This window comes from Camellia sinensis, chromosome 9 (assembly GCF_055761805.1).
Source record: "Camellia sinensis isolate YWXY chromosome 9, ASM5576180v1, whole genome shotgun sequence".
Taxonomy (NCBI): domain Eukaryota; kingdom Viridiplantae; phylum Streptophyta; class Magnoliopsida; order Ericales; family Theaceae; genus Camellia; species Camellia sinensis.
The window spans coordinates 68,139,859-68,153,109 of NC_138969.1; positions in this window are offsets into that span (position 1 = coordinate 68,139,859).

Consider the following 13,251-nt stretch of genomic DNA (forward strand, 5'->3'; position numbering starts at 1 on the left):
GCTAAGCACTTGTCAATATTGTTATTTTTAATTGATTTTTTTTTTTTTTTTCAAAAAATGTTGTCTTTTGCCGATAATAGTTAGAAAATTAAGGATAAATTACCAATGGTTCCTACTTTTGAGACTTCTTACTCATTAAGTATTATTGATAAATTTATCAGTCTCTTTGTTTTTATACATAAATTTATAATGATAAATTTATCAGTCTCTTTGTTTTTACGCATAAATTTATAGTGATAAATTTATCAATTTTTTATTTTTATAATAATAAATTTATTAGTTAAGAGCTATAAATAAATAAATTTAGTTAATAAAACTAATTAGTAAATGTCCCAAAAATTAATAGAGCCTAACATGACTAATATACTGAACCTAAGCCCAACAACCACTATAATAGTAAAGAAATAAACTACCACCACAGATACTATCAATATATCAAGTCCAAATCCAACAACTACCATAATGTTAGAGAACCAAACTGTCACTACAAACACAACTAATATACCAAACCCAAACCCAAACCCAACAACCATCATAACGGTGGAGAAGTAAACTACCATCACAAATGATATTATACAATCATTACGTCAAATGCCCTAATTAAAACTACTGACTGAAATCCTATAATCACTATCAAACAATACAACCTGAATATTTATTGGAATGAAATATAAAGGGAAATTACCACCTGATAATTTTTTTTAATTATTATAAATTTATGAAAAAATTATCATTTTAATTATTAATATTTATTATATTTATCATTTATTTGTAATTATTTTTTCTAGATTCCACTATCATGTTATTTGCCCTATATTTTATCCCTTATTTATTTATTTAGTTTTAGTTTTCTTTTGTTTATCTTTGAAATGTTGGGTCTTCAAACAATTTTTCTATTCATTCTTCTTATGATTATTTTGAACATAAATGTTGAAATTCTTAAATGAATTACCAAATATTCTATACAATACTCACGTAGATCACACACCCATATAAATAATTTTTTTTTTAAAATCCCTATCATTGCCCTATTTTGAATCAATCACCTTACATTACTTCTAATTAAGTACCTAATCAATTTGGAAGTGTGCAAATGAATCTCTCAATTTCCTTCTTTCTTGCAAGGAAAAACATAGTTGTCTAGTCAGATATCTTAAGTTTGTCTTTGTTGATATCTTTCCAACTTTATACTTCTATTTTTTTTTTCTCAAATTTATACCTATAATTTGTGAGTAATTGCATGTATCCAAAGTTTCTTTTGACAAGAGTGAGCCTCAAAACTCGTACCTTTCTCATCATTATATATATATATATATAACAAATGCAAATAACTGTCACTTAAGCACTTGATAAGGTATAATTAATTATCTTAATTTTTTATACCATTTTTTTTCACCAGATATTTCTCTCTTTATGATTGATGATCAATTTAATTGTAACTATTGTTTACCGCATCCATCTCCACTGCTATTACCGCCTTCAACTACATCCATTTGTTGTGGGAATTGAATAATAATTATTCTAGATCAATTTTACAAAATAAAAATATTAAACAAAACAAATTCTAAAAATAGGTTTTTTACAATTTGATAAAAACTATATATATTTAACAAAATTAGAAGAAGATGAAGAAAAAGATTCTGAAAATAGCTTGTTTAATTGTGGGAGGCACGTTAAAGATGCTGTCCTAAAGTCATTATGCGCTCCCTCCATGCAGATTTTAACGATCACAAACAACTCTAAGATACAACCCAAAACTCACAAGGATCTGATACAATGCACAGTTGCACCAGATGAATTATCGATTGTCTAAAAATGTAGAATATAGAAAATACAGAGAAGATGAGAGAGAAATAAATCAAAATACATTGTTGTTTTTTTTTCCAGAGTTAAGAGTCTTGCATAAATAGACTCTTTGGTGTCTGTTAGGAACAGACACTCCCGTTCCTTTTGAAATAAAATATCAGTTTAAAATTCAAACAAATGTGACTTTTAAAAGAAATACATAAATAAATACAAATAATATAATAAAATAATAAATAAATACAGATAAAGTTTTCAAGCTTTTAGGAAATCTTCAACAATTCCCCACAAGATTCAAAACTTTGTAAAACCATGAAATAAATAAAAAAATAATAATAATATGGGCAACACTAAAATCATACAATGGGTGTAGGTGTTTTTCAAACTTAAATCTCACTTAGTGTTAACAGTTTCATTCTGAAAGAATCTTAGTGAACCAGGTCTTGAACTAAATCTCTTTTACCATAATTCAACATGTCACACATATGTTATGATACATAACTGTGCCGCAGGTTAGCACTATTAGCAGCCACGTGCTCAATTTTGATTCTCATGAGAGTTTTAGGAAACAGCCCTATTCCCACGGTCGCGACTTCACGATGCTTTTACTTAGGTGAATCCTCCAAGGATAGAAGTGACGGATGTTTATCTTGCGAAAGTATGCCCACATTGGATTCATTTAGAGTAAGTACTCTTCTTTAACCATCATATTTATATCGGCACTGATATCTTAGGGATGAGCAGGAGAACATAAATAATAAATTTAACAAAAGCCTCCTTATTAAAGTGCTGGAATACGAGTCATGCTATAAGGATTGTTCCTACCCCTTGAACTTTTTTCATAGGATCTCCAATCACAAAAGTTGGGTTTCCTCCTTAATTGACTCCCTATGGGCTTAGACCCATCACCCTCGATAAATTTAAGACTACACTCTTAGATAAACTTTTTGTTAACTAATCAGTGATATTCTTTTCAGATTTCACAAAATTCAAAGATACAACATTTTAATTCACCAAACTTCTTATAGATTTATACCTCACTTGCATATGCCTATTCATCTTTTTATTAGTATGTGCTAGGTTTCACAAATCCTATTACAGCTCTATTGTCACAATGTATGGAAATTGCAAGTATAGGATTTTTCACAAGTAGGATATCAAGAAGTAAATTTTTAATCCACTCAGCTTCAGTACACGTAGTATCTAAGGTTATAAGTTCTAATTTTGTTATACTTCTAGAGATAATAGTTTGTTTTTTAGAACCCCAAGATATTGCTGCTCCACCTAACATAAATATATATCGAGTAGTAGACTTAACATCTACGCTATCTGTTATCCAATTAGCATCGCTATAACCTTCTACTACATTAGAAAAATCACTAAAGCAAAGTGAATAATCTAGAGTTTCTCTTAGATATTTAAAAATCTTATTTGTCTTCGAAATTTGATATGAAAGATTTAAGAGAAGCTTATATAATTTTGGATATGAAATTAGAGAAAACAACCAATGGTATTACATTGAATCAATCTGAAATCTTAGAGAAGATGTTTGAAAAGTTGATTATTATAATCTCAAACCTATTTCAACTTCTTTTGATCCTAGCATGAATTAAAAGAAAAATAATGGTACACCCGTATCTCAACTTTGATATTCTCAAATTATTGGATCACTTCTCTATATTGCTAATAAAACTAGACCTGATATTGCTTATGCCGTTGGGAGATTAAGCGGACACACTCATAATCCTAGTAAGGATCATTGGGTTGCTATGGAAAGATTTCATTATCTCTAAATTTGTTCCGAATAATCAAATGTCATCAGCATATAAACACAAGAGAATACATTCTTCACTGTCTTCTTTAAAGTATATACATCTATCATGTTTATTGATCTTAAAACCATATTCTAGAATTATCTTATCAAACTTTCCATGCCACTATTTAGGAACTTGCTTAAGTCCATACAAAGATTTAACTAACTTTCAAACTTTATGTTCTTGTCCTTTAATCACAAAACCTTCAGGTTGCTCCATATAAATTTCTTTATCTAAATCTCCATTGAAAAAAGTAGTTTTAATGTCCATTTGATGAATTTCTAAATTACAAATGGATGCTAGAGCAATTAAGATTCTAATGGTAATAATCCTAGAAACAGGTGAATATGTGTCAAAATAATATATTCCTTTCTTTTGTGTAAATCCTTTGGCTATTAATCTTTCCTTATATTTATCTATACTTCCATCAGATTTTAATTTCTTTCTAACTGCTCATTGGCAACCGATAGCTTTTCTACCAGGAAAGTAGATTAGTCAACTCCCAAGTATTATTTTGAAATATTGATTCAATCTCACTATTAATGGCTTCTTTTCAAAATAGTGCATCTAAGGATGACATAGCTTCCATAAAAGTATTCGGTTCTCTTTCAGTTAAAAATGTATAAAAACTATCTTTAAAGTTTTTCTCTATTCAAATTCTCTTACTCTTTCTAGGTTCCACTACTAAAAAACCACTTTTTGCGACCGCTATAAACCGTCGCAAATAATAAAAAACGGTCGCAAAAGACTTTTTGCGACGGCCCATGCGACGGCAAATGGGGGTCGCAAATGTGGGGGTGGCAAATACTTTTTGCGACCGCAAAATAGCAGTCGCAAACTATTTGCGACCGCCTAATCTACTTATCGCGACTAATATTTTGCCGTCGCAAAAAAATTAAAAAAATACCTACAATGTATTAGCAACCATCTTGTTACCGTCGCAAAAAAAATATAAATAAATAAAATACCTACAATGTTTTAGCAACCTATATTCTCATATATATATATATATATATTCAAGTATTATATACAATAAACATAAAGTGATATTTGCAAAAATTCTAATACACATGTGTTATTTTCCATCACTTCCCTCAACAAAATTATCTTTCTTCAAAAAAAAAAAAAAAATGTGCATACAAAATATAAACTTCTATACACAAAACAAATATCCATCAACCATCCTTAAAAGTATTTATACAAAATACTAATAGATTCAAGTACTAAAAAAAAAAATTGAATATAACTCTCAATATCACCCACTCAATCATATCAACTACTCCCTCAACACTACCTGCAAAAATATACATCAATATATTAGTTGACTAACTTGGATGCCAAAACAAAAATGGATACAAAGAGCACATTAATTGACTTACTTGGATGCCAAAACCTTTTCCAATAGCGGTACAAAGAGGTTCAAAATTGTTCTTAGAATCAATACTAGTTTGAAAAGAGTTAATCATTTAATCATCTCACAAAAATATCACAGAAAAAATCAAGTTGTCACTGGATATAAGCTTTCGAATGTCCCATTGGTACAAGTAACAATACAGCTGAAATTTGGACTATTCAAGCTAACACCCAATGGTTAATTATTGAATTCTAATTATTAAGCAATGATAGGTTGTAGGCTCCATTCCAACGACTGAAAATTGTCATAGAGGCCGGAAAAATGTACAAAAAGGGGGATGACCACAATCTCAAGATCAGCAGCTCAAACCTCAAACCCATGCTTATCAGACGAACCAAACCGAACCTCCAATTCACGTCGTTCTCAGAAATTCCATTTACAGACCAAAGCCGCAATTACTTAAATTAAGTAACAAAGAATCAGCTCCATAGAAAAAGTTTAGTTCATGCATGCACAAAATTGTTTTTCTCAAAACATTGAGGGAAACAAAATTCACAAACTATAATCCATTATCTAATTATGAAACATTCATGCATGCACGAAATTGTTTCCCTCAAGTTTTGCCTAGCTGCTGGAGCTGATTAATAAGTCATAATGAACCAAGAAAGAAAACCTAAAGACAAGCCAGTACATGTTAAACGTAAAGGTATAAATTAATATAGAGTTATATGATACATTGAAAAGAAAGACTTGTACATTTTCTAGACTAGTGACAACATGTCTCATTTATGATTTCTTATTAAAGGCCAGCTGACAATAGGATACTGCAACCAAGGTAAAAGAATATACCAGCATATAATGGATTAAAAAAAAAATTAAGCACAAGACTTGCTGTTTTACGAACTCCAGCAGGTGACTCTCCAAAAATGTCATCACAAAACATATCATTTGACCTCTCACTCTGCAAAATCAAACAGAAACAGAAATCATGTACCTATATAGAACAAGCACTTAAAAGTAAAAAATATTCAATATCAAGACTACAAAATATGGGAATCAAGTATTTTGTCAAAAACAACTTCAAAGGACACTGGGACACATAAGAGAAGAGGCAACGCAAGCAATATAGGGATATAATACTAGAACAAAAATAAAAAATCAAGTGGCTCCTAATTTTGCCACAAGAAAAATTAATTTTACATTTTCTACGATATACAATTCTTTACTATTTTTGGTGAGAGCAGAAGTCCTTCCAGATTCATGGGGTTAATTTTTGGAGCGCATGTGCATGTGTAAGCAAGCACACACATAATTATTCTATGTCAGATGAACATAAGAAAGACTAGAAAATATAACCAAAATTCTGGTTATCAGAACAAAAACAAGTGAAACAAGAGGGACTGCAGGAACTATAATATGTATAATAGAACTGCTAGTGTAATCTAGTGCCAAATTAAAAAAACCAACCTTTATTGGGTTGATCCTCATTTCCCTCAGAAATTCCAAGTTATCAACCTGAAAGCTAAGGAACTTCCTGTCAATATAGCACGTAAGAGTAGAATCTCAAATGCATACTATAACTAAAATTACATAAGCTAATGTGCAGCTGTCAAGGTATGTATATAGCTTCGCTAGAATGTATAAATATCTGGCTAATCTAAAATTTGTCTATAGAATTTTACTAGCATGTGACAGGTACTAGTGGAGTTGTTAAAAAATAAAAATAAATAAACAAAAGGAAAAAAAATTAAATAACTACTGGTATGACCATCATCAAGACAATCATTCTTGAATTTGACCCGCTTCTAGTAATTGATCAATAAGGGAATTTGAATTTTGCTACTTAGATGGATCGAAAAAATTTAATGTTAAATTTGATAATAGCTAAGCTGTAAAATCTATGAAGTCCAAATGTGGAACAAGTGTTAGTATAGTAAATGATGGTCATGAATCACCACAGCTGAACTCAATCTGCAAGTGGCAATTAAACAAAGACTTATAGATGCAACCAAGTTTAAAAAGCAACAAATTCAAAAGGCTTTGATTTCATGTTAGGCAAGAAGTCTGTGTTACCATTGATGGGTGTGTGTGTGTGTGTAGGAGGAATGGGGTAGAGAGGATTAGGACCTGTACTTCCTACCTGCCATCTCAGAGTTTTTAAACTTTGGATAGTTGATGGGTCGTGTGCAACATAATTTGTCTTGGGCCATATGAATTTATTGTGCACATTTTATACACACAGCAGACATCTGGAGTTCTATTAAATACTTTATGATTCTTAACTCATTCCCACATTACTTTCCATCTTTTTAAAATTTGAACACCCATTTTCTCTGATTTTAGTTCTTTTTCTTTATCCAGAAGATCAAGGCACTGGACATTATTCAGATGCAGTTGCAACAACAAAGTTTTGTAATATATTGTGGAGAGAGTCAAAATTCCATATAAGAAACTCTAATTCCTCAAATAAAATGTCAAGAAATACAAGAAAGCAATGAATGCACGTGGTGTGGATCCAGGGAAGCCAATTTTTAACCCACAAGACAAATGCAAACATTTGGAATATTCCTAGAGCTATGCTTTCACTTAATAGACTTCATTCACACAAGATATATGAAAACAAGTGTTACTGATTCAGGCCCAGTTTGGTCGTAGCATCTTTACATGATCTTCCTTTCAATCTAATAATTCCTGATTTTGGGTTTTTTGGTCTTCTTGACCATCATCTTTTGCTAGCTGTTGTATATCACTAAGCCACAATTTATTGACTATATCAGTTTTTTTCCCTTCTCACTACTAAAAATTCTTGGATATGGGTGCATTCCCTTCTCACTACTAAAAATTCTTGGATATGGGTGCATTTTCACAATAATAATTCATTGCTCTGGTCTCTAGTACATATACTAGCACTTAGAAACAACAATCATGACATGTCGTAAATAGACAAAAATCATTTCGATTGTGCAATTTACAAGGTGATTGAATAAAACACACATTTTAATTAGTTAAAAGTGTGTGATGCAGATCCGTCCAACTTGTATTTTTTTAAGACATAATTCTGCTATCAAATTGCAAGAATAATTATTAAATTTTACTTAGTCACACATTATATGATTAACAAAAGAAGGCCAGTTCCAATCATTTAAAGAAGCTGCAGTAGGTTTATTCCAATTATAGCTATTTCTTCTGTTACTGAAATTGCTTGTCACATTTGGCAAGCATCTGACAGTTTGGGCAACTTCATTTTCTTTTCATGTCATCTGAAAAGTTTCCATTATAGATGCAATTGCAGGACCTCAATATGCTGCTTTCACAGCCATTGCAACCTAAAACATTTTCACATCGCTATTTAGCAGGGGTAATATTTCCATATATTTTCTTGTTTGTTTTGTTTTTTTGGGTCACTTGAGACCATAGAACCAAGTATAAAAAATTGCGATCCATCGCATGATAAATTGCAATTTCAAGATGTGTGATACGGTATTCTATTGAGGTTGTCAAATCACAAAATATGGCTGATATATCATAAAACACAGTGCATGATATCACTTTAATGTTACTGTAAAATCACAGAATATTGTGCCCGCTCTGGATATATCATGGAGATATATTACAACATTAACATGTTATATCTTACGAAAATATTTAAACTACCCTTTATTAAGTTCGTGGTAAGTTTTTCAATTGGAGAAAATTAGGCTCATTTTGAGAAAATTGTAAGGAGTCAGTAGAAGTTTAGAACAAAAAGAAATGATCAACATAAAATGGAACATGATGAATGTAACATGAATAAATGTTACAAGACATAATTTTGTCATGATCCCTGAATTAATCAGTTACTTATTCACAGCAAGAGGAATTACTGGTTTTTACTTTTTGCATAATGTGCCGTATTTTAAAACTTGTTGATTGATAGTGTGTAGTATTGATAATAGTACATAATGTGCACGGGGAATTACTGGTTTTTACTTTTTGCATAATGTGCCATATTTTAAAACTTTTTGCATAATGTGCCTTCTTTTAAATGATTGGAACTGGTCTTCTTTTGCTTATGACTATTAAATTTTACTTAGTCACTAAAAATAAAAATATAAAGATCGATCTATAGAAATAGAATCATACGTACCACAACAATCATAGAGGTTCAATGTCTCCTCCTCACCAAGTGATTTTCAAATAAAAAAAAAATAGGAAAATGGCACATATCCAGATGCGATGAAGAAACAAGGAATGCACAATGCACAATATCATGATTGTAAAGCTAAAATTAAAATTAGAAACAAAATCATAAAATATGTGAATCACAACAGCGATCATCGTGTAAGTAAGAGTTACCATACCTGCTGCTTCCTTTCTCCTCTGGATCAAATCCTAACCTAAGATCATGGACACAGAGAAGAGAGATGGAGGTTAGAGAGAGAAAGAAAGAGAAGGAGAGAAACAAGGAACACGAAGGAGTGAGACATATGGTTGTGTGTATATATAGATAGAGAGAAAGAGAGACAGAGAGTTGGATTCATACATAGAAAGTAGCTTACCGATTATGAATCTCGATTATGAATCGATCGAAATCTTCATCAACAGCCGATCGAAATCTTCAAATCTTCATCAACAAATCGATCAAAATCTTCAAATCTTGAGAGTGAGATTCAAGCGAGATTCAAATTTAGTCGAGCGAGACAGATTTAGACAGTGAGTTTCAAGCGAGAGAGACTCGAGTGAGAGTGAGATTTTGAGAGAGAGAGGTCTGTTTGGGAAATAAGAGTGAAAGGGAGATATAGGTCTATTTTAGATGTTTTTTTTTTTTTTTTAAGAACACGATTGTTTTAAGTGATTTTGTCATTTTTTTAATATAAAAAGTGACTTTTTGCGACGGTTAAATAATCAATCGCAAAAACATAGACGCAAAAAGTCATATTCCTAGTAGTGTTCTAAGTGTAGATGTTCAGAATCATCTCTCAAAGGAATAACACTAGCACTAGTATTAGAAGTTCTATTAACAACCTGGTTTGAGATCCTAGTTTTATATAAAAAAAATATCTTTAAAAAATGTAGCTTCACGAGATTCAATTATTGTATTATTAGTAATTTCACTAATTTCAGAATTTATTACTAGAAATCTATTAGCACTACTATTTTGAGTATATCCTAAGAAAACGGTATCAATAGTTTTGGGTCTTATTTTCTTACGTTTAGGTTCTAGAATCACTACTTTTACTAAACACTCCCACACTTTCAAGATTTTAATATTAGGTATTCGTTTTTTCTAGATTTCACAAGATGTTTTATCATTATCATTTACAATTACTGTAATAACCCTCACCACTGATTACCGTTAAACATTGATTACTGATAACTGAACTGATCATGACTGATAATTGGACTGATTAAAAATACTGAACTGACTGACTGAAGTTGGAAACCGAATTGACTGAGTATATGTTAGTTAATTGCATTCTATCTGTTTGACTGTATGGTTATTTGTTCATGCTTATGTGTTTAAACTGCTAATTGAAGGCCTTATCGGCGGCCGAATCAGAAACCGATTAGTGTTCTATGATCGTCTGAATTAATGTGATTTTATAGTATAATTATCTGAAAACTGATTAGGTATGATTAAATTAGATTAAAGTAAGCTAATTGAGAGTTGGACTTAATTACCGAATCGCCACCCTTAGTGGCCCACTCAATACACACACTTGAGCCTTGTATACATTTCAATTAGAGCATTTCATCAGCTCATTTCTTGAGCCTCAACCGACCCTAGAGAGAGAGAGAGAGACTTGAGGAGTTGGTTTTCATCTTGAATTGTTTGGAATTGCTTGAGGATTGAAGTGTTGATTGCTACTTTGAGCTCCTAGACCTTGAACACAAGACTAAGGTAGGACATCCATCTCCTTGTTGTTGTCTTAGAATTCATTCTTGCACAATTCATGCTTCAATTGTAGAGTTAAGCCATGTTTTGGTGCATACATGTTGTTATAGAGTGTAATTCATGCATGCATGTTGTTAATGTAGAAGTTTGAGTTGAATTCATGATGAAATGTTGCATGCATGTTCATAATTTTGTAATGGTTCATGTTTTCAACTTGTTTTTGGATCAATTGGCTCCTTAAAGCATCAAATTGAAGCTTTGAAATGATTTGAATTCATGCATGTTTGTATGTTCTTCATATTCTTGAAAATGGGTTTGAATGTGGTTTTAATTGACTCACCTTTGGGGCTTGAATTCATAAATTGAGCTTTGAAACTTGTTATACATTGAATTTAGTTATGTTTTCCAGAATTTGGGCCCAAGAGGTCGAGTTTGGAGTGGTAGAATGCTTGGTTTGAGCTTGGGAGGCAGATCTGGAAATTCCAGATTTGGCTTCCTCGCTCAAGCGAAGGATTCCCCGCTCGAGCGAGCACCTTTGTCCAGGAATCCGCTCGAGCGACCATCGAGCGACCATCGCGCGTAAAATCACAGCATCCAGTATTTTTACTGTTTCGACAGACCGCTCGAGCGAAGGATTACTCGCTCGAGCGAAGCCTTTGATTTTGGAAGCCCGCTCGAGCAAAGAAAGTCCCGCTCGAGCGAGGCTCCTATTTTCAGCAAGTTTGCTAAATGTTTTCTAAGTGTATTCTTGCATCCTCATCCCATCCTAGGCATTCTTAGGCCTAGTTTAAGGCATCTTAATGAGGATATAGATGTAGAACACACCAAGGCAAATTAGGGATTTAGTTATGAGATTTCCCAACTGTGTAGCTTAGTGTGTTCAACCTGTGAACTGTGTAGGGTTGGCGACTGGGGAGACACGCTCTAGCATACTGTAGCCCAAACTCTGTGAGTAACAATTGTGTAAAGATATGTTCAACTGATTATCTTTGAATACTGAACTGTTTACCGAACTGATATTGTTTACTGAATGAATGTATGTCCTTTATTTCTGAACTGTACTGTGGCATCCTTAGTACCTACTGTTTACTGTTACTGTTACTGTTACAGAGATCTCTGTCGGTTCCCTCGTGGAGCCACTACTGTTTACTGACTGATGGCCATCATTACTGTTCGGTCTTTTAAGACCTACTGTTACTGAAATGCTAATGGATGTACCACATATGACTGTTTACTGTACTGAGCAACTGAAATACTGATTGAAATGAACTGTTTTCATTACTGTAAGGACATTCATTCTAAACCCCTTTACACTTTATGTTATTCACTGGGCTTTAGCTCACTGCTCATATATATATATGTAGGTGTTCAGGCACCAGACCGCAGCTAGGAGCGTCAGGCTTACTCCAGTTTTGTCAAGCCAGCCTTTGTGTCTCACTGCGAGGTTCCGAGCCTATCTGCTAAGGCTTAGGGGTGTTTTAAGAATTCCCCTTCTGTACTGTTTCACTGTTTTGTATAGACTGACTGTTCACTACCGTTAACTAGGGTAGAGTCCCTAGTTTAAATGAATGTAAATATTGTGCATACTGTTCTGTACTGTTTATGTATGAATGCATGAAAAATCTTTTTGGCATGCAGACTGTCACAGCTCATTGGACACTGTTTAATTACTGTATTGGCTTCCGCCAGGCCCTGTACTCTGTTTTATTGTATTACTGATCTGCAGGCCTTCGGTAATCTCGGATTACTGGCCGGTTACGGTGCTAAACCCATAGGGCCGGGTTTGGGTCGTGACAATTACTCTATTTAATATAACACAAGCAGTGAATATCGCTTTCCCCCACAAGCTCTACAGTAAACCAGAACTAATAAGCATTGTATTTATCATATCCAATAGACTTCTATTTTGCCTTTTAGTTATTCTATTAGATTGTGGAGAATAAGGTGGGGTTACTTCATGAATAATACTATATTCAACAAAAAAAGTACTAAAGGTGTGACAACCCTCGCCACTGTTTTACTGATAATACCACTGATTACTGCTAAACTGAGACTGAAAATGATTAAGTAACTGATTTGACTGGAATTCTGAATTGACTGCATAAGTATATTGTTCTAAATGCATGTCTATCTGTTTGACTGTTAATTGATCTGTTCATGTTTTATGTTTTCAACTGCGAATTGAAGGCCTTATTGGCGGCCGAATCTGAAATTGATTAGTGTTTCATGTTAATTAGAATTTATGTGATTTTATGGAATATTTAAGAAAAATTTGATTTGGCATGATTAAATTAGATTAATTAATGATAAATTACAAAGTTGGTTTTGAGCTTGAGGTTTAAATATGAAAATTCCAGATTTTGGACTCACGCTCGAGCAGGGAACTCCATGCTCGAGTGTACACA